Below are 20,134 nucleotides of genomic sequence, written 5' to 3'. Positions count from 1 at the left end.
GCCTCTTGGGAGAATGCAGAGAGCATTTATCTTATGGAGCAAGACACACACCGGGTGGGCCAGGGCTGGCTCCAGACCCCAGTGTGCCAAGCGCATGCTTGGGGAGGCATGCCGCGGGGGGTGCTCTGCCTGTCGCTGGGAGGGCAGCAGGCAACTCTGGTGGACCTCCTGCAGGCATGCCTGCGGATGCTCCACCGGAGCCGCGGGACCGGTGACTGCCAGCGCGCCCCCCGCGGCATGCCACCATGCTTGGGGCAGCTAAATTGTTAGAGCCGCCCCTGGGGTGGGCACTCTGACTACTGGACAAAGCATTTCCTTCATGGAGCAACTGTGCATCACCCTGCGTGGCCACACAGTATCACTGTTGCTCCAGGCGTGAAACGCTCTGTGCATTACCCTGCGTGGCCACACGGTGTCACTGTTGCTCCACGCAGGAGCTGCTATGTGCAATACCCTGCGTGGCCACACGGTGTCACTGTTGCTCCATGAGCGAAATGCTCTGTGCATTACCCCACATGGCCACACGGTGTCACTGTTGCTCCATGAGCGAAATGCTCTGTGCATTACCCTGCGTGGCCACACGGTGTCACTGTAGTTCCACGCCGGAACTGCTCTGTGCATTACCCCATATGGCCACACGGTGTCACTAGTTATTTCCCTCATGGAGCCACAGAGACACTAGGTCAGGGGTCAGCAACCTCCGGCAGCCGCGTGCCAAAGACCTCACGGGAGCCGATTTTCAATGGCACGCGGCTGCCTGCCGGGAGTCCAGGGTGCCATTAACAATCCTGCCAGCACGGCAAGCCGCAGGGTCCGCGCTCCCAGGCTGGAGCACCGGGCCGAGCGCAGCAAGGCGCTGGCCCCTCCCCCACCTTCTCCCCTCCCCCAGATCCCTGCTCCCGCACGCAGAGCTCTAGGGCTGGAGCTGCATGCTCCTGTGGGGCAGCATAGGCTGGCCCTGCTTGGAGGCTCATGGTAAGGGGATTTGGGGCCCGGCCGGTTGGGTAAGGGGAGGGCAGTCAGGGGACAGGGAGCAGGGTTGGTTGGATGGGGGTGGGATCCCGGGGAGTAGCTAGGGGCTGGGGTCTCTCGAGGCGGCAGACAGGGAACAGGGGGGTGGATGGGGCATGGGAATTCTGGGGTCTGTCGGGGTGGGGGCTGGATAGGGGTCAGGGGACAGTTAGGGTGGGGGGGTGTCTCTGGAGGAGGTGGTCAGGGGACAAGGAGCTGGGGCGGTTGGATGTGTCAGGAGGCAGGGGTGTGGAGGGGGTTCCGGCAGGCAGAGAGCAGGGGGAGGGTTGTACCGATCAGGAGTTCTGGGGGTCCTGTCAGGGGTGGGGAATGGTTGGATGGGGCATGGGAGTCCGGGGGTCTGTCTCGGAGTGTGGATAAGGGTTGGGGCAGTCAGGGGACAGGTAGGGGGTAGGCTCCTAGGGGGGTAGTCAGGGGACAAGGAGCAGGGAAGCTTAGATAGGGGATAGGGTTCTGGGAGGCAGTTAGGGGCAGGGGTCCCAGGAGGAGGTAGGCAGGGGACAAGGAGCGGGGGGGGTTGGGGGTGGAGCGGGGGGCAGTCACCCAGCCCTCTGCCCTGAGCCCTGACCCCCCCACACACACATGCACACACCCAGGCCCCTGCCCTGAGCCCTGTACCTCCCTCATACACACCCAGCCCTCTGTTGACTCCTTCATCACCACCCCCAACCCCAGCCCTGACTGTGGCACCCCCACACATACCCCACCCCCCGGGCCCTGACACCTGCACGCCCCTCACATGGCCCCAGTCCTCTGCCCCGACTCTTGCACCCCTGCACATCCCCACCCCGAGCAACAAACGGGAGCTCCTGCACCTCCACTCACATTCGCACCTGCACCCCTCACACCAAATGGGAGCTGCCCAGGTAAGTGCCCCCACACTCAGACCACCTGCCCCAACCCTGAGCCCCCTCCCTCATTCTAGCTCCTGGCAAGACCCTTCAACCCCAGCCTTGTGCTCGGTCCACTCCCACCCTCAGCTCTGTGCAGAGAGAGGAAGAGAATGGGGCAGACCCAGGGAGAAGGTAGCTACCCACTGTATGTGGGCAGGGCCCCACCACCTGCTGGCGGCCTAGTGGAACAGACCCCCAGACCAGCAGCGGGTTGAGCAGGCCAACGGTGTAAGATCAACATTTTAATTTAATTTTAAATGATGCTATTTAACAAGGTTTTCAAAATGTTTATTTTACAATACAACACATTAGTTATATATATATATATAATAGACATAGAAACTAAAGAGACCTTCTGAAAAACATTAAAATGGATTACTGGCACGCGAAACCTTAGAGTGAATAAATGAGGACTCAGCACACCGCTTGTGAAAGGTTGCCAACCCCGATGTAGACAATAACGCTATTTCACTCCAGTGTCTTCCTAAATGTTAATATTGCTTTTTTGATCTTTGAATCACAGCTATAGCAATAGACAAGACCCGAGCTAACATTTACCCTTCTATCTCTAACAATGCAGGCTGCATTTCAAACCTCTATTCCTTTACAGATCTTCCTAACCAGTCTTTAAAGTTCGGCCATGGGTCAAGGTCAGTTTGTGAGTTAATTAACTCTTGCTGGCCCCGTCACCTTACAATGAGATATTACATTACACGCAGATCACCACAAGGTCTCTGTGGCTTTGAGCTCCTTAGGACCTAGCCTTTAAAATGCTCTTTGCCACTGACCAATCCCTGTGAGAAGGGTGCAGGTCTCCCCTTTCTAGCTCCTCTTGGGCCGCTGCCACTTGCTGGGCAATGAGACCACGCTCTCCTGAGGGAACGGAGGTCTCTCCTTTACAGCGCTTTTCTCTCTGCCCCATTCGAACGCCCCTGGCTTAACGACCACCCTGTAAGGAAGGTTTGGGTCTCCTTTGCCAAGCAAATTAAACCACAGGTCACTTTGACCCGGCCGGCAAAATGACTGCCCTGTAACCAGGGTGTAAGGTCTTATCCCTCGCACGCTTAAACTAGAGGAGCCTTTTTGTGCCTGTGGCTGAGCGACACCCCACCCCTTGAGAAGGCTTGAGCTTCCGTTTCTCTTAGGCTGTGGCTACACTTAGCACTTCAAAGCGCTGCCGCGGCTGGGAGAGCTCTCCCAGCGCTGTCTGTACTCTACCTCCCTGTGGGGAATAACGGACAGCGCTGGGAGCCGCGCTCCCAGCGCTGGGGCTTTGACCACACTGGCGCTTTGCAGCGCCGCAATTTGCAGCGCTGGAGAGGGTGTGTTTTCACACCCTGCTGCAGCGCTGCAAATTTGTAAGTGTAGCCAAGCCCTTAGTGACAGGAAATTCCCCCACAATTATTTCTACTGGACTTTTTTGAGATTTGAAGTGAAATCTTACTTGCGACCTATCCAGGTCAGATGCAACATGGTGTGGCGAAGGGGCAGCTGTAAGGGGATGGGGGAGGCCGTGGAAAATTCGCCCCTTTTCTCAAAAAAGCCAAGAAATGGCCCAACCATGTAAACGTCACAAAGTCTGGAAATGAACAGGTGAGGTGGGGGGCTCCTTTCAGACCCTCACTTCCACCTCATCCTTCCTCAAGTCCTTTTGCCCTGCCCAATTTACACCGCTCAACCAACCACAACTTTGACCCTTTGTTTTCTTGTGCACAAGAAAGACACCGTCGCACTGATGAGTGTTCAAATGTAGACATTCGGACAGCTCCCTCAGCTGTGTCCAAAGTCCAGGCCTTGTGTCTCTTTGGAGATAGACAGAGGAGATTCCTAGGGCTACGTCTGAAGGGATTGATGTGGCTATCCTTTCTGAAATATGTTGATGTTCAGGTATTGTAAGCACATGCGGTGGTATTCAGAGCCAGCTCGTGTGTGCACCTAACCCTACTAACAGGACTGTGTCACAAGGAAGAGGGGTCTTTTCTGGTAAAGGTTAGGGAGCACAAAGTTATTTTCTTGGTGAGGTAGGAAGGTAAGTCCGGAAGGGTGTCGCTGAGAGATGGAGGATTGATCGGAAAGGAGACACTCAGCAGGATCCCTCCCTTACCTGTTCATTTCCAGATCTTTTCACATTGGGGACTTCCCCCTGCCCCCACCGAGTTTAAAGGAGGCGTATTTTACTAAAGAAAGGGTGACCGCCCTGTAAATAGGATTCAAGCCCCTTTTCTCCTGTCTACATTGGCCCTCATAATGGCACCCAACACAGTCACTCTGCAGAGCAGATTCTTGCCCCTCCCCAGCCACAGAGACCCGTACCCAAGGAGGAAGCACACGGCCTATGAAGAAAACTACAGCAATTACAGATGAGGAACAGCCAGTTATGCAGAAACCCGAGGACTATTCATGTCTCCTTAGAAGGATGTCCAGGCTTCTCAGATCCACTTCTGCATATTCTCCTCCGGCGAGGGCTCCTGGATGATTCCTCAGCAAACTAATAAAGCCAAGCAAGGACCATCACTACACAGAGCTCTATTAATGTCCTCATCCCTGCCTCCCTCTCCCATTCCATCTACATCCCCCGGACTCAATGAACAGAGACTGAGTCAACATCCACAGACACTGCTCCACTCTAGCGCCCACTATCCTGCATGATTTTCATCCCCTCTTACTTGTTCATAGCTCCCGAGACCAAGCCTGTGGGGATGCACACCTAGCACTCCTGCCCCTGTTCTATGAAGGGAGACGGCACAAGGAGAGGCAAGAACAGAGACAGAGAGAGAAAGAGAGAGTGTTGGCCAACACACTAGAGAAGAGAGAGAAACACAGGAGAAAGGCAAGTAACTCACCATCTGGAGTCATCCTCCTGGATCCAACCTTCTCCTGCGGAGGACACACTGCTTGTGAACAGAGAAATGACAAGCCCCTGAAAATGGGGACCTTGTCTCCCTTGTATCCCCAGCTAGTCAGGAAACTCTTCTGACAAACCAGCCCCAGCTAACAGGGTGTCTGTACTTGGAGTCAGATGGGCTGTTAACAGAAACCTCAGCAAAACAGACACTTATCTCACTGACAGTGGCATCTGCTTGGCTCCCAAATGAACGGCTCTTGCCTGGCATGAACAATGCTCACAGCCTCGCTGCTCTCACTCACTTTCCATTGCATGAGGGCAGTAGACTCTGACATGTGACTTATTTTTCCTTGGTACTAAACCCAGCAGAGGAGAGAAAAAACAAACAAATTACGTGACATTGCAGATGGAGATGCTAGTCTCTTCATCTCACATCTCCCACGGCTCCGCCATCAAACCATCTCCTATTAGTACTTTACATCTGCAACTAGAAGGGATCCATTGTAACTGCACCCAAAATAGTCACTTTGCTCAGGAGACTCTTGTCCCTTCCCCAGCCTTAATACCACAGTGTCCTGTACCCAGCGAGGAAGCACAAGGCCTGTGAAGTCAACTACAGTGAGTACAGATAAGGAATTGAAAGCACTGACCTCTTACTCACAGCCAGTTGTTCAGAATGCAGAAAGCTGAGGACTGTTCCTGTCTGGTTAGAACCATGTCCAAGCTGCTCAGATCCACCTCTGCCAGTTTCTCCTCCGGCTCGAGCTCCTGGACAATTCCTCTGGAAGTGCAGCTGCAAAAGCCAAGCATGTGCCATCTCTACACACAGCTCTAATGGTACTTGAAACGTTGCCCTCAATCCTGCCTCCCTCTTCCACCCCATCTACATCAGCTCCACTTGAACAGAGACCGATTCAACACTGACAGTCACTGCTCCATTCTCGCACCCACTACCCCGCATGGTTTTCATCCCCTCCTACTACTCCAGGGCTTTCAAGACCTAACCTGTGGAGATGCACACCTCGCAGGCCTGCTTGTGTCCTAAGAAGAGAGATGGCACAAGGAAAGGAAAGGACAGATTAAGAGAGCGTTGGCCAACACACTAGAGAGACAGAGAGCAAGAAAATGAGAAACACAGGAGGAAGGCAAGCAACTTGTCACCTGGAGTCATCCTCCTGGATCCAACCTTCCGCTGCAGAGGACACACCGGTACTCGCCAGAGGACTGAGCAGCCCCTGAAAATAGGGACCTTGTCTCCCTCGTAACCACAGCAGAGCCTTCACCTAACAAGACACTTATCTCATGGACAGTGGTCCTTGCTCCACTCCCAGCTGGATGGCTCTTCCCTGGCATCAACAATGCTTAGAATCTCCCAGCTCTCGCTCCCTTTCCATGGGATGTGCGGAGTGGACTCTGACTCTGCACTTGGTACTAAACCCAGCACTAGGGGAAAAAACCAATCAGTTAGCATCTCAGTCTGCAATGTGCATAGGCTCTTCTTCCCCCCATCTACCACACCTCAGGGCTCCGCCCTCAACCCTCCTCCCATTACAGCTTTAGCACTGCAACTAAAATACTCACTCTGCACAGGAGACTTGTGCCTTTGCCTCGTCTGAATCCCACAGAGCACTGTGTCCAATGAGGAAATTCAGAGCCTCTGAACAAAACCGGAGCCAGTACAGATGAGGGATTCCAAGCACTGACCGCTTACTCACAGCCAGTTGTGCGGGAGGCAGAAATCTGAGGACCATTCATGTCTGCTTAGAAGGATGTCCAGGCTCCTCAGGTCCGCGTCTGCCACTTTCTCCTTGAGCTGCTGCTCCTGGACAATTCCTCTGCAAGCGCAGGAAATGAGCGAAGCAAGAGCCATCACTACACAAAATTCAATTGGTGCAGGTAATCTTGCCCCTCATCCCTGCCTCCCTCTCCCATCCTATCTACATCAGGCCCACTTGAAGAGTGACAGTCAACATGCACAGTCACCCCTCCACTCTAGCGCCCACTACGATGCATGATTTTCGTCCCCTCCTACTTGTTCATAGCTCCCGAGACCTAGCCTGAGGGGATGCACACATAGCACTCCTGCCCATGCCCTATGAAGCGAGACAGCAAAGAGAGAGAGTGAGAGAGAGAGAGAGAGAGTGTGAGTGTGAGTGTGAGTGTTGGCCAACACAGTAGAGTAGAGTAGAGAAGACAGAGAGAGAGAAACAGAGGAGGAAGGCAAGCAACTCACCACCTGGAGTCATCCTCATGGATCTAACCTTCTCCTGCCGAGGACACACCGATCCTGGCCAGAGAAATCATCAGCCCCTGAAAATGGGGACCGTGTCTCCCTCAAAACCACAGCTAGTCAGGAACCTTTTCTTACAAACCCACCCCACCTAACGGGGTGTCTCTACCTGTAGCCAGGTGGGCCATGAGCAGAACCCTCAGCAAAACAGATACTTATCTCAGTGATAGTAGCAGCTGTTCTGCTCCCAGATGGACGGCTCCTGCCTGGCACCAACAACGCTCGCAGTCTCGTCACTCTCACTCGTAAGGGCAGTAGACTTTGACATGTGACGTCTTTTTGCTTGGTACTAAAACCAGGGGATAAAACAAGTAAGCTACCGTCTCACTCAGAAATGTCTTAGGCTCTTCTTTTCCCCTCTCACGCACAGCAGGGTTCCGCCTTCTACCCATTACACCTTTAGGACTAAAAGTAGAAAGCACCTCTTACAACAACACCCAACAGAGTCACTCTGCACAGCTGACTCTGGCCCCTCCTCACCCTTAATCCCACAGAGCCCTGTACCCAACAAGAAACCACACGGTCAATGAAGAATACTACAGTGAGTACAGATGACTCTGAGTTCAAAGCACTGAGCCCTTACTCACAGCCAGTTATGCAGAAGGCAGAAACCTGAGGACTATTCTTGTTTCCTTAGCAGGATGTCCAGGCTGCTCAGGTCCACTTCTGACATTCTCATCCGGCTGGGGCTCCTGGACAATTCCTCTGCAAACTAATAAAGCCAAGCAAGAACTGTCACTACACAGAGCTCTATGAATGCCCTCATCCCTGCCTCCCTCTCCCATCTCATCTACATCAGCCCGACTCGATGAACAGAGACTGAGTCAACACTGACGGTCACCGCTCCACTCTAGCGCCCACTACCCTGCATGATTTTCATCCCCTCCTACTTCTTCATAGCTCTTGAGACCTAGCCTGTGGGGATGCACACCTAGCACTCCTGCCCGTGTCCTATGAAGGGAGACAGCACAAGGAGAGGCAAGGACAGAGACAGATTGTTGGCCAACACACTAGAGAAGAGAGTGAGAGAGAGAAACACAGAGAAAGGCAAGAAACTGATATGGGCCATGAGCAGAACCCTCAGCAAAACAGACACTTATCTCACTGGCAGTGGCGTCTGCTCGACCCCCACATTGACGGCTGTTGCCTGGCATGAACAATGCTCACAGGCTCGCTGCTCTCACTCACTTTCCATCGCATGAGGACAGTAGACTCTGATGTGTGACTGCTGGGTTTAGTACCAAGGAAGAAGTAAAAGGAAGAAAAAAAATATATAATTACCATCTCCGTCTGCAATATCACGTAGTCTCTTCATTTCACATCTCCCGTATCCCACAGCTCCGCCCTCAACCCATCTCCCATTACTACTTTACAGCTGCAACTAGAAGGGACCCATTTTAACTGCACCCAAAATAGTCACTTTGCTCAGGAGACTCTTGTCCCTTCCCCAGCCTTAATCCCAAAGAGCCTCGTACCCAACGAGGAAGCACACGGCCTATGAAGGAAACAAGAGTGAGTACCGATAAGGAATTGAAAACACTGACTTCTTACTCATAGCCAGTTATCCAGAATGCAGAAAGCTGAGGACTGTTCATGTCTCCTTAGAAGGATGTCCAGGCAGTTCAGGTCCACTTCTGCCAGCTTCTTCTCCAGCTGAGACTCCTGTACAATTCCTCTGCAAACTAATAGAGGCAAGCAAGCAAGAACTATCACTACACCAGTGGTTCTCAACCTTTTGTACTGATGATCCCTTTTACATAGAAAGCTTCTGAGCGTGACCCTCCCCTTATAAATTAAAAACACTTTTTGTATATTCAACACCATTATAAATGCTGGAAGCAAGGTGATGTTTAGGATGGAGGATGACATTTCACAACCCCCCAAATAACAACCTTGCGGCCCCCTGACAGGACCAAAACCCCAGTTTGAGAACTCCTGCACTACATAGAGCCCAATTAAGGCACTCTTCCCTGCGTCGCTTTTGATCTGTCTTAGCCCCACAACACCAACAGTCATCGCTCCAGTCTCGCACCGACTGCCCCGCATGATTTTTGTCCCCTCCTACTTCTTTATGGCTCCCGAGACACAACCTGTGGGGGTGCACACCTAGCTCGCCTGCCGATATCCTAAGAAGGGAGACAGCACAAGGAAAAGCAAGGACAGATTGAGAAAGAGTGTTGGCCAACACACTAGAGGAGGGAGAGAGAGAGAGAAACACGAGGGAAAGGCAAGCAATTCACCACCTGGAATCATTCTCCTAGATGCAACCTTCTGCTGCGTAGGACACACTGCTCCTGGCCAGAAAACTGAGCAGACCCTAAAAATGGGGAATCTTCTTTCTCTCTCAAAACCACAGCTAGTCAGGAACCTTTTCTTACAAACACAGCCTCAGCAAACGGGGCATCCCTTTCAGGAGCAAGGTGGGCCGTGAGCAGAGCAATCACCAAAACAGACACTTATCTCATTGACAGTGATGACTGTTCCATTCCCAGTTGGGCAGCTTTTTCAAGGCATCAATAATTCTCGCAGTCCCATCACTCTCGCTCGCTTTCCATCACATGAGGGCAGTAGACTCTGACTTGTCACTTCTTTTCCCTTGGTACTAAATCCAGCGGAAAAACAAGTCAGTCACCATCTCAATTGGCAATATTGGGTAGCCGCTTCTTTTTGCCTCTCCCACATGGTGGGGTTCTGCCCTGAACCCTCCTCCCATCACGCCTTTATGACTACAAGTAGAAAGCACCCCTTGCGACGACACCTGAAATAGTCACTCTGCACAGATGACTCTGGTCAGACACACCAAACCTGTGGGGAAAGCACGTAGAAATTGTGCTTCTTTTTGGCTTGTAACTTATTGCTTCTTGTAGCTTTTTGCTTCCAGCAAGCACGGACAAGGAGGAGCAAAGGGGACGGCTAGTTGAGGTGCACAGCGGGCCCACCACAGTCCCAGACTGCACGCCAGGGGAGATCTAGTCATTGAGTGTTGGGGTTCTTAGGGATTGGCTTGTTTTGGCCTTGTTTTCAAACGGGTTTATCTTGATTTTTGGCTTATTGTCAAAGTCGGGGTGCTTATTTCCCCAGTGAAAGTTAGCAATTGTGACTCTGGTCCCTTCCCCAGCCTTAATCCCAAAGAGCCCCACACCCAACAAGGAAGCAAACAAAGTGTGAAGAAAATCACAGCAAGTACAGATGAGGAATTCCAAGCACTGACCACTTACCCACAGCCAGTTATGCACGAGGCAGAAAGCTGAGGACTGTTCATGTCTCCTTAGAAGAATGTCCAGGCTCCTCAGGCCCATGTCTGCCAATTTCTCCTCCGGCTGCTGCTCCAGGACAATTCCTCTCCAAGTGCAGCAAATAAGCCAACCAAGAGCCCTCACTACAAAAAATTCAATTGGTGCGTGAAATCTTGCCCTCATCCCTGCCTCCCACATCAGCCCCACTAGAGCAGAGACTCAGTCAACACCCACAGTCACCGCTTCACTCTAGCGCCCACTGCCCTGCATCATTTCGGTCCCGTACATGTTCATAGCTCACAAGACCTAGCCTGTGGGGATGCACACCTAACACACCTGCCCGTGTCCTACGAAGGAAGACAGCACAAGAAGAGGCAAGGACAGATAGAGAGAGAGAAAGAGACAGAGAGAGTGTGTGTTGGCCAACACATTAGAGGAGAGAGAGAGAAAACGGTGGGATAAAATCAAGAAACTCACCAGCTGGAGTCATCCCCCTGGATCTAATATGCTGCGGAGGACACACTGGTCCTGGCCAGAGACATGAGCAGCCCCTGAAAATGGGGACGTCGTCTCCCTTGTAACCACAACTAGTCAGGAACCTTTTCTTACAAACCCAGCCCCAGCTAACGGGGCGTCCCTACCAGGAGCAAGATGGGCTTTGAGCAGAGCAATCACCAAAGAAGACACTTATCTCATTGAGAGTGGTGGCGGTTCCGCTCCCAGATGGACGCCTTCTGCGTCGCATCAACAAAGCTTGCAGACTCATCGCTCTTGCTCTCTTTCCATTGCACGAGGGCAGTAGACTCTGGCCTGTGACTTCTTTTCTCTTGCTACTAAACCCAGCACAAGGGGGAAAATCAAATCAGTTACCCTGTCAGTCAGCAACTTTGGGTAGGCTCTTATTTTCCCCTCCCGCACACAGTGGGGCTCCGCCCTCAACCCTATTCCCATTACACCGGTAGGACTACAAGTAGAAAGCACCCCTTGCAACGACAACCGAAATAGTCACTTTGCACAGCAGACTCTGGTCACACACACACCAAATCTCAAGGGGGAAAATAAAACATAGAAATTGGGCTTGTTTTTGGCCTGTAGCTTATTGCTCGTTGTAGCTTGCTGCTTCTGGCAAGCAGGGGCAAAGGGGGGAGAGAGTCAGGGGTGCACAGTGGACCCACCACAGTCCCAGATTGCACGCCAGGAGAGATCTAGTCATTGAGTGTTGGGGTTCTTAGGAATTGGCTTGTTTTGGCCTTATTTGAAATAGGATTAGCTTGATTTTTGGAATATTGTGAATTCAGGGTTCTTATCTACCCAGTGAAAGTTGGCAAGTATGACTCTGGGATTAAGGCTGGGGAAGAGACCACAGTGCCCCATACCAAACAAGGAAGGAAACGGCTTATGAAGAAAATTACAGTGAGTACAGATGAGGAATTCCAAGCACTCACTGCTTACTCACAGCCAGTTAGGCAGAAAGCAGATACCTGAGGACTGTTGAGGTCTCCTTAGAAGGATGTCCAGGCTGCTCACATCCACTTCTGCATATTCTTGTCCGGCGAGGGCTCCTGGATGATTCCTCTGCAAACTAATAAAGTCAAGTAAGTACCATCACTACACACAGCACTACTGGTGCATTTAATCTTGCCCTCATCCCTGCCTCCCTCTCCCATCCCATCTACATCCGCTCGACTCGATGAACAGAGACTGAGTCAACATCCACAGACACCGCTCCACTCTAGCGCCCACTGCCCCGCATGATTTTCATCTCCTCCTATTTGTTCATAGCTCCCGAGATCTAGCCTGTGGGGATGCACACCTAGCACTCCTATCCGTGTCCTATGAAGGGAGACAGCACAAGAAGAAGCAAGGACAGAGACAGAGTGAGAGACAGACAGACAGAGTGTGTGTTGGCCAACTCATTAGAGGACAGAGAGAGAGAGAGAGAGAGAAAAAAAACATGGGAGGGAGTCAAGAAACTCACGAGCTGGAGTCATCCCCCTGGATCCAACCTTCTGCTGCAGAGGACACACCCCTCCTGGCCAGAGAAATTACCAGCCCCTGAAAATGGGGATCTTGTCTCCTTCATAACCACTAGTTAGGAACCTTTTCTTACAAACCCAGACCTTGCTAATGGGGTGTCCCTACCAGGAGCTGAACCGTGAGCAGAGCAATCACCAAACCAGACACTTATCTCAGTGATAGTGGCCTCTGCTCAACTCCCAGATGGACTGCTCTTGCCTGGCATGAACAATGCTCACAGGCTCGCTGCTCTCACTCACTTGCCATCGCACAAGGACAGTAGACTCTGACGTGTGACTTCTTTTTCCTTGGTACTAAACCCAGCAGAGGGGAGAAAAGCAAAAAAAGAAAATAGCATCTCTGTCTGCAATGTCGCGTAGTCTCTTCATTTTACAGCTCCTGTATCCCACGGTTTACACCTGCAACTAGAAGGGACCCATTGTAACTGCACCCAAAATAGTCACTTTGCTCAGGAGACTCTTGGCCCTTCCCCCACCTTAATGCCAAAGAGCCTCATGCCCAACGAGGAAGCACACGGCATGTGAAGAAAATTACAGCAAGAACAGATGAGGAATTCAAAGCACCGACAGCTAACTCACAGCCAGTTATGCGGGAAGCAGAAAGCCGAGGACTGATCGTGTCTGCTCAGAAGGATGTTCAGTTTCCTCATGTCCACATCTGCCAACTTCTCCTCTGGCTATGGCTCCTGGGAAATTCCTCTGGAAATGGATCTGCAAAAGCCAAGCATGAGCCATCACTACACACATCTCTATTGATGCTTGAAATCTTGCCCTCATCCCTGCCTCCCTCTTCCAGCCCACCTACATCTACCCCACTTGATGAACAGAGACCAAGTTAACACTGACAGTCACCCTTCCACTCCTGCGCCCGCTACCTTGCACAATTTTCGTCCCCTCCTACTTCATCATGGCTCCCGAGACCTACCCTGTGGGGGTGCACACCAAGCACACGTGCTCGTGTCGTACGAAGGGAGACAGCACTAGGAAAAGCAAGGACAGAAAGAGAAAGGATGTGTGTTGGCCAACGTACTGGAGAAGAAAGAGAAAAAAAACACAGGAGGAAGGCAAGCAACTCGCCACCTGGAATCAACCTCCTGGATCCAACTTTTTCTGCAGAGAACACAGCGCTTGTGAACAAAGAAATGAGCAGCCCCTGAAAATGGGGACCTTGTCTCCTTCAGAACCCACACCTAGTCAGGAATATTTTGTTACAAACCCAGTCCCAGCTAATGGGGCGTTTGTATCTGGATTCAGGTGGGCAGTGAGCAGAGCAATCACCAAAACAGATACTTATCTCATTGATAGTGGCGGCTGCTCCGCTCCCAGCTGGACGGCTGTTGCCTGGCATCCAAAATGCTTGCAATCTCGTCGCTCTCACTCGCTTTCCGTATCATGAGATGAGCCGACGCTGACCCTCCACTTCTTTTCTCTTGGCCCTAAACCCAGCACAAGGGGGTGGAGGAGAAACAAACGAGTTAGCATCTCAGTTGGCAACATCACATAAGTTCTTCTCCCATTTACCGCACCCCAGACCTCCACCCATAACCCTTCTTCCGTTACGCCGTCAGGACCACAACTAGAAAGCAGCCTGTTGCACCTACACTCAAAATAGCCACTCTGCACAGGAGACTTGTGCCTTTCCCTCCTCTTAACCCCACAGAGCCATGTGCCCAACCAGGAACAAAACTGGAGCAAGAACAGATGAGGAATTCGAAGCACTGACCACTTACTCACAGGCAGTTATGTGGAAGGCAGAAAGCTGAAGACTGTTAATCTGTGCTTAGAAGGATGTCCAGGCTGCTCAGGTCCGCATCTGCTAGTTTCTCCTCCTGCTGCTGCTCCCCGATGATTTCTCTGCAAGTGCAGCAAATAAGCCAAGCAAGAGCCATCGCTACACAAAATACAATTGATGCGTGAAATCTTGCCCTCATCCCTGCCTCCCTCTCCCATCCCATCCACGTCAGCCCCACTAGAGCAGAGACTCAGTCAACACCCACAGTCACCGCTCCACTCTAGCGCCCACTGCCCTGCATCATTTCGGTCCCCTACTTGTTCATAGCTCACAAGACCTAGCCTGTGGGGATGCACACCTAACACACCTGCCCGTATCCTACTAAGGGAGACAGCACAAGGAGAGGCAAGGACAGAGAGAGAGAGAGAGAGAGAGACACACACACACACACACACACACACACACAGACAGAGAGTGTGTTGGCCAACACATTAGAGGAGAGAGAGAGAAAAATGTGGGATGGAGTCAAGAAACTCAACAGCTGGAGTCATCCTCCTCGATCCAACCTTCTGCTGCGTAGGACACACTGTTTGTGGACAGAGAAAAGACCAGCCCCAGAAAATGGGGACCTTGTCTCCCTCGTAACCACAGCAGGTCAGGAATCTTTTCCTACAAACCGAGCCCCAGCTAATGACAAGTCTCAGCCTGGAGGCAGGTGGGCCGTTACTGGAGTCCTCCCCAAACCAGACAGACACTTATCTTACTGATGGTGACGGCTGCTCCACTCCCAGATTGACGGCATCGCCATAGCCTGGCATCAACAACGCTTGTGGTCTCACAGCTCTTGGTGCTTTCCATCTCACAACGGAGGTGGGCTCTTACCCTTCACTTTTCTCCATGGTACTAAGCACAACAGAAGAGGGAAAAACAGAAGTTATCATCGGAATCTGCAGTGTTGTGTAGGTGGTTGTTCTCCCATCACACCTTTATAGCTCCATGGAGTCATGAAGAATCCCCTAGCTACCACCTGAGCTGGAACAAGAGCTGTACCAGGGAAAGAATTGTGCCCAAGCCTGGATGGGGTCCAGTCTGAGGAAAAAAAACTTACTGAAGCATCTCTGAGGGCGAGATTATCTGTGTTCAGTTTGATTAGACATAGATTTGCGCTTTTTAATTCGCTTGGTGACTCACTTTGTTCTGTCTGTTACTCTTTGGAACCACTTAAATCCTACTTTCCGTATTGATAAAAATCACTTTTTATTTATTAATTAACCCAGAGTTAACCTGGAGGGGGGGCAAACAGCTGTGCATCTCTATCAGTGTTATAGAGGATGAACTATTTATGAGTTTACTCCGTATAAGCTTTATGCAGGGTAAAACGGATTTATTTGTGTTTGTACACCATTGGGAGTTGGGCATCTGAGTGCTAAAGACAAGCACACTTCTGTGAGCTGTTTTCAGGTAAACCTGCAGCTTTGGGGCAAGTAATTCAGACCCTGGGTCTATGTTGGAGCAGATGGGAGTATCTGGCTCAGCAAGAGAGGGTGCTAGAGTCCTAAGCTAGCAGGGAAAGCAGGGGCAGAGGTAGACTTGGCACATCAGTTGGCAGCTCCCCGGGGGGGGGGGGGGGTGTGTCTGTGATCCAACCCATCACAGGGGCCGTCACTGCCCAAAGTTCTATTGGTGTGAGAGATGCTGCCCTCCCTCTCCCACCCACCGTACATCAGCCCCACTTGATGAACAGAGTCAGAGTCAACTCCCACAGTCACCCCCACCACTACCAATGGAGGATCTAGTACCCATCATGCTTCTCTTCCTCCTGCCAATGCCCCAGTGGGATGCAGGCTCTCCAGCCCTAGACTGTGAGCATCCACCATTGCCCATGTTCTATGCAAGGAGACAAGGAGAGAGACAGAAATAGAGCGCGCACATGTTAGCCAACATATGAGAGCAGAGATACACGTACAGGAAGGAGGCAAACCCAGCACCTGTAGTCACCTTCCTGGCTCTCCACAAAGAGTTATCGCACTTTGGGAAGACTCCATAGCACCTGACAATTCCTTGAGAGGGCACAAAGGATTCCCCCGAGCTTATCGTGCCCCCGTGAGATTCTGAGACCTTTCCTCAGGGGCCCTCCCCATACTCACAAATTCTCTCCACTGACAAGAGTATTTGCAGCCCTCCCTCAATACTGAACTTCAGCAAGTTTCCATTTGCTCTTACTCTGCAGATCATTGTCCGGCTTCCATCCCTAGGGATGGGCTCTGGGTGGCTGCTCCTTCTTTGGTCTCTGCCACAGGTTGGCCGATCTTTCATCTGACCAATCTCAGTACGACTGAAAAGAGAAAGAGAGAACACTTGTAAGCTAGGTCACCACTTGTGCATGGAAGAACAATGGACACACGTCACTGGCTGCTGCTCCCTCCTTCTCTATTCTTCTTCAGCTTACCCAGGGCCTAAAATACTCACCACTCCTAAGGAGCTACAGCCCTCCAGGAAAGGGACAATCCCAGACCACTGCCAGCCACAGGCAGAGCTGGACCTTCCCCAGGACCCATCCCATGGATAGGAGAAGCATCTCTCTGCTCTCCATGAGGCACCTCACTCTGCAGATACTGGATACAGAAATATCATTTCACAAAAACAAGCACCTGCTCCTCGAATATCACGAGAGCACTCCTTAGCTCCACTGCCAAGTGAAACATCTAGATTGTGCAGGTCTCGTTCCTCCAGATGCTTCTCCTCTGTCTGGGGCGGCTCCATTGGCCTTGAGCGGGCCTCTGCAAGAACAGCAAACTACCTATGGAAGAGCCATCACTGTCCAACATGCTACCGTGCTAGATATTTTACAATACCTGCCTCCACTCTCGCACCCACTACCTCACATGATTTTCATCCCCTCCTACTTCTTCCTGGCTCCCGAGACCTAGCCTGTGGAGATCCACACCTACCCGTGTCCTATAAAAGGGAGAAAGCACAGGGAGAGGCAAGGACACAGACAGAGAGAAAGAGTGTGTGTTGGCCAACACAGTAGAGAAGAGAGAGAGAAAGAGAGAGAGAGGGAGGGAGAGAAACGCAGGAGGAGGGGAAAGAACTCGCCAGCTCGAGGCATCCCCCTGGATCCAACCTTCTCTTGCGGAGGACACACTGCTTGTGGATGGAAAAATGAGCAGCCCCTGAAAACGGGGACCTTGTCTCCCTCGTATGCACAGCTAGTCAGGAACCTTTTCTTACAAACCCAGCCCCAGCTAACAGGGTGTCTCTACCTGGAGTCAGATAGGCCATGAGCAGAACCCTCAGCAAAACAGACACTTATCTCAGTGACAGTGGCATCTCCTCGGCTCCCAGATGTACGGCTCTTGCCTAGCCTGAACAATGCTCACAGGCTCGCTGCTCTCACTCACTTGCCAGCGCATGAGGGCAGTAGACTCTGACGTGTGACTTCTTTTTCTTTGGTACTAAACCCAGCAGAAGGGAGAAAAAGAAAAAAAAATAGCATCTCGGTCTGCAATGTCGCGTAGTCTCTTCATTTCACATCTCCTGTATCCCACAGCTCCGCCCTCAAACCATCTCCCATTACTACTTTACACCTGCAACTAGACAGGACCCATTTTAACTGCACCCAAAATAGTCACTTTGCTCAGGAGACTCCTGTCCCTTCCCCAGCCTTAATACCACTGTGCCCTGTACCCAACGAGGAAGCACATGGCCTGTGAAGAAAACTATAGCAAGTACAGATAAGGAATTGAAAGCACTGACCGCTTACTCACAGGCAGTTGTTCAGAAGGCAGAAAGCTGAGGACTGTTCATGTCTCCTTAGAAGGATGTCCAAGCTGCTCAGATCCACTTCTGCCAGTTTCTCCTTGGGCTGGGGTTCCTGGACAATTCCTTTGCAAGGGCAGCTGCAAAAGCCAAGCATGAGCCATAACTACACAGCTCGATTGGTGCTTGAAATCTTGGCCTCATCCCTGCCTCCCTCTTCCATCCCATCTACATCGGCCCCACTTGACAAACAGAGACCGAGTTAACACCAACAGTCACCGCTCCACTTTAGCACCTACTGCCCAACATGGTTTTCGTCCCCTCCTGCTACTCCAGGGCTTCCAAGACCTAACCTGTGGGGATGCACACCTAGCACACCATGTCCTAAGAAGGGAGACAGCATAAGGAAAGGCAAGGATAGAGAGAGGGTGTGTGTTGGCCAACATACTAGAGAACAGAGAACAGAGAGAGAGAGAGGAGGAAGGCAAGCAACTCTCCACCTGCAGCCATTCTCCTGGATCTAACCTTCTGCTGCAGAGGACACACTGCTCCTGGCCAGAGAACTGAGAGTCCCTGAAAATGGGGACCTTGTCTCCCTCATAACTACTAGTCGGGAACATTTTCTTACAAACCCAGCCCCAGCTAACGGAGCATCACTACCAGAAGCGAGGGGGCCATGAGCAGAGCAATCACCAAAATAGACACTTATCATTGAGAGTAGCAGCTGTTCCACTCCCAGTTGGACGGCTTTTCCGTAGCATCAATAGTTCTCGCGGTCCGATCACTTTTGCTCACTTTCCAACGTATGAAGGGAGTAGACTCTGACGCCTGATCTCTTTTCCCTTGGTACTAAAGCCAGCACAAGGGGAAAAAATAAGTTACCATCTAAGCAGGCAACGTCGCATTAGCTCTTCTTTTCACCTCTCCCACCCGGCGGCACTCCGCCCTCAACACTCTTCCCATGACACCTTTAGCATTTCAGCCAAAAAGCAGCCCTTGCAACAGCACCTGACAGTCACTCTGAACAGCAGACTCTGGCCACTCCCCAGCTTTAATACCACAGAGTCCTGTACCCAATGAGGAAGCACACGGCCTGTGAACAATACTAGAGCAAGTAAAGATGAGGAATTAAAAGTATCAGTTTTAAACAAACAATTTAATACTGTAACCAGTAATGATGGTTGTGAAGCTTGGTTGAGGTGGGATATTTCCCAGGGAATGCCTTACTGCTAAATGATGAACTAGCACTCAGCTGAGCCCTCAAGGGTTAACGCATTGTTGTTAATGTAACCTCACACTCTACAAGGCAGCACAAATGGAGAGAGGGAGGGAGGGGAGACAGCATGGCAGAGAGAGACAGAGACACACCCTGTGTGTGTGGGGCGGGGGGGGCGGGAGACTGAGAGATGCACATTGCCCCTTCAAGTGCGCTGACACCACTTTAAGGACATTGCCTTTTTAAGTAGTTCAGGAAGTTGAGACAGCAGCTGCAGGCAGCAGGCTCTCTCCACCCTGAGCCCTGTCCTGTCCCCACCCTGCTCTAGATGGAGAAGGGGACGGGGTAAGTGGGGGGCAGGATTAGGGAGAGGGGGACACCCTGACATTAGCCCCCCTTTCCCCTCTCCCCTGCACAGCAAGCAGGAGGCTCCAGGGAGCAGCTCCAAGGCAGAGGGCAGGAGCAGCACATGGCAGAGGCGGGGAGGACAGCTGAACTACCGGCAATTGATAGCCTGCTGGGTGGCTGCCGCTCAGGGAACTTAGGGGGGCGGGGAGCTGATGGGGGGCTACCGGTCCACCCTGGTTCCAAGCCCCCACCAGCTAGCTGAAACGGGCTGCTCTTCCTGCAAGGACTGGATAAACCAGGCAGCTACCAAGCAACGTTATAAGGGAGCATTGCGCAATGTTAAACGAGCTTGTTCCCTAATTGATCAGCAACGTAACAACGTTAACCGGGGCGACTTTAAGTGAGGAGTTCAGTGCTTTGAACACAGTATCGCTTACTCACAGCCAGTTATATGCAAGGCAGAAAGCTGAGGACTGTTAATCTCTGCTTAAAAGAATGTCCAAGCTGCTCAGGTCCACATCTGCCACCTTCTCCTTCGGCTGCTGCTCCTCCATGATTCCTCTAGAAGCGCAGCTGCAAAAGCCAAGCATGAGACATCACTACATACAGCTCTATTGGTGCGTGAAATCCACTCAATGAATACAGACCGAGTAAACACTGACAGTCACCGCTCCACTCTCGCACCCACTGTCCAGCATGCTTTTCATCCCCTCCTACTTCTTCATGGCTCCTGAGACCTAGCCT

The 20,134-nt window shown here is 51.7% G+C and overlaps 2 long non-coding RNA genes across 3 annotated transcripts; both read right to left on the bottom strand.

Annotated features, from left to right (window-relative positions):
• Positions 1 to 12,372: 12,372 nt before the first annotated feature.
• LOC123353062 lies at positions 12,373 to 14,365 on the bottom strand. 2 transcript variants are annotated; one of them, XR_006574372.1, is made up of 3 exons: positions 14,067 to 14,365; positions 12,912 to 13,768; positions 12,373 to 12,731 (listed from the first exon to the last, which is right to left on the bottom strand). It is a non-coding gene; the product is annotated as an uncharacterized LOC123353062 (long non-coding RNA). The 2 variants fall into 2 exon arrangements; XR_006574371.1 differs by having other exon boundaries at positions 12,373 to 12,626.
• A 179-nt stretch (positions 14,366 to 14,544) lies between these two features.
• LOC123353063 lies at positions 14,545 to 17,174 on the bottom strand. Its single transcript, XR_006574373.1, has 3 exons — positions 16,716 to 17,174; positions 16,288 to 16,399; positions 14,545 to 14,967 (listed from the first exon to the last, which is right to left on the bottom strand). It is a non-coding gene; the product is annotated as an uncharacterized LOC123353063 (long non-coding RNA).
• Between the last annotated feature and the right edge of the window lie 2,960 nt (positions 17,175 to 20,134).

The sequence above is a fragment of the Mauremys mutica genome, chromosome 19 (genome assembly GCF_020497125.1).
Source record: "Mauremys mutica isolate MM-2020 ecotype Southern chromosome 19, ASM2049712v1, whole genome shotgun sequence".
NCBI lineage: Eukaryota > Metazoa > Chordata > Testudines > Geoemydidae > Mauremys > Mauremys mutica.
The sequence above is the reverse complement of the archived record's forward strand: the minus strand, read 5'-3'. Positions and strand labels throughout refer to the sequence as shown.